This window comes from Heterodontus francisci, unplaced genomic scaffold, assembly GCF_036365525.1.
Source record: "Heterodontus francisci isolate sHetFra1 unplaced genomic scaffold, sHetFra1.hap1 HAP1_SCAFFOLD_1217, whole genome shotgun sequence".
Classification (NCBI taxonomy): domain Eukaryota; kingdom Metazoa; phylum Chordata; class Chondrichthyes; order Heterodontiformes; family Heterodontidae; genus Heterodontus; species Heterodontus francisci.
The window spans coordinates 110,001-112,500 of record NW_027140658.1 but is presented as its reverse complement, the minus strand read 5'-3'; positions in this window follow the sequence as shown (position 1 = coordinate 112,500).

Genomic DNA, 2,500 nt, shown 5'->3' with positions numbered 1-2,500 from the left:
TTCACACTTTTAACATATTTTTGCGCTTTTTGGTTAATGATTACTCTGCTTACTGGTTAACCATTTGCCCTTTCGGACTTAGTCTCTGCACATTATTTTCGACTTTTTGGTTAATGATTTCACACTTTTAACATATTTTTGCGCTTTTTGGTTAATGATTTCATACTTTTTACTTACTTTTGCGCCTTTTGGTTAATGATTACTCTGCTTACTGGTTAACCATTTGCCCTTTCGGACTTAGTCTCTGGACATTATTTTCGAGTTTTTGGTTAATGATTTCACACTTTTTACTTACTTTTGCGATTTTTGGTTAATGATTACTCTGCTTACTGGTTAACCATTTGCCCTTTCGGACTTAGTCTCTGGACATTGTTTTCGACATTTTGGTTAATGATTTCACACTTTTAACTTAATTTTGCGATTTTTGGTTAATGATTACTCTGCTTACTGGTTAACCATTTGCCCTTTCGGACTTAGTCTCTGGACATTGTTTTCGACATTTTGGTTAATGATTTCACACTTTTAACTTAATTTTGTGCTTTTTGGTTAATGATTTCATACTTTTTACTTACTTTTGCGATTTTTGGTTAATGATTACTCTGCTTACTGGTTAACCATTTGCCCTTTCGGACTTAGTCTCTGGACATTATTTTTGGGTTTTTGGTTAATGATTTCACACTTTTTACTTACTTTTGCCCTTTTTGGTTACTGATTACTCTGCTTACTGGTTAACCATTTGCCCTTTCGGACTTAGTCTCTGGACATTATTTTCGAGTTTTTGGTTAATGATTTCACACTTTTAACATATTTTTGCGCTTTTTGGTTAATGATTACTCTGCTTACTGGTTAATTATTTGCCCTTTCGGACTTAGTCTCTGCACATTATTTTCGAGTTTTTGGTTAATGATTTCACACTTTTAACATATTTTTGCGCTTTTTGGTTACTGATTTCATACTTTTTACTTACTTTTGCGCCTTTTGGTTAATGATTACTCTGCTTACTGGTTAACCATTTGCCCTTTCGGACTTAGTCTCTGGACATTATTTTCGAGTTTTTGGTTAATGATTTCACACTTTTTACTTACTTTTGCGATTTTTGGTTAATGATTACTCTGCTTACTGGTTAACCATTTGCCCTTTCGGACTTAGTCTCTGGACATTATTTTCGGGTTTTTGGTTAATGATTTCACACTTTTTACTTACTTTTGCGATTTTTGGTTAATGATTACTCTGCTTACTGGTTAACCATTTGCCCTTTCGGACTTAGTCTCTGGAGATTATTTTCGAGTTTTTGGTTAATGATTTCACACTTTTTACTTACTTTTGCGATTTTTGGTTAATGATTACTCTGCTTACTGGTTAACCATTTGCCCTTTTGGACTTAGTCTCTGGACATTATTTTCGGGTTTTTGGTTAATGATTTCACACTTTTTACTTACTTTTGCGATTTTTGGTTAATGATGACTCTGCTTACTGGTTAACCATTTGCCCTTTCGCACTTAGTCTCTGGAGATTATTTTCGACTTTTTGGTTAATGATTTCACACTTTTAACTTAATTTTGTGCTTTTTGGTTAATGATTTCATACTTTTTACTTACTTTTGCCCTTTTTGGTTAATGATTACTCTGCTTACTGGTTAACCATTTGCCCTTTCGGACTTGGTCTCTGGACATTATTTTCGAGTTTTTGGTTAATGATTTCACACTTTTTACTTACTTTTGCGATTTTTGGTTAATGATTACTCTGCTTACTGGTTAATTATTTGCCCTTTCGGACTTAGTCTCTGCACATTATTTTCGAGTTTTTGGTTAATGATTTCACACTTTTAACATATTTTTGCGCTTTTTGGTTACTGATTTCATACTTTTTACTTACTTTTGCGCCTTTTGGTTAATGATTACTCTGCTTACTGGTTAACCATTTGCCCTTTCGGACTTAGTCTCTGCACATTATTTTCGACTTTTTGGTTAATGATTTCACACTTTTAACATATTTTTGCGCTTTTTGGTTAATGATTTCATACTTTTTACTTACTTTTGCGCCTTTTGGTTAATGATTACTCTGCTTACTGGTTAACCATTTGCCCTTTCGGACTTAGTCTCTGGACATTGTTTTCGACATTTTGGTTAATGATTTCACACTTTTAACTTAATTTTGTGCTTTTTGGTTAATGATTTCATACTTTTTACTTACTTTTGCCCTTTTTGGTTAATGATTACTCTGCTTACTGGTTAACCATTTGCCCTTTCGGACTTAGTCTCTGGAGATTATTTTCGAGTTTTTGGTTAATGATTTCACACTTTTTACTTACTTTTGCGATTTTTGGTTAATGATTTCACACTTTTTACTTACTTTTGCGATTTTTGGTTAATGATGACTCTGCTTACTGGTTAACCATTTGCCCTTTCGGACTTAGTCTCTGCACATTATTTTCGAGTTTTTGGTTAATGATTTCACACTTTTTACTTACTTTTGCGATTTTTGGTTAATGATTTCATAC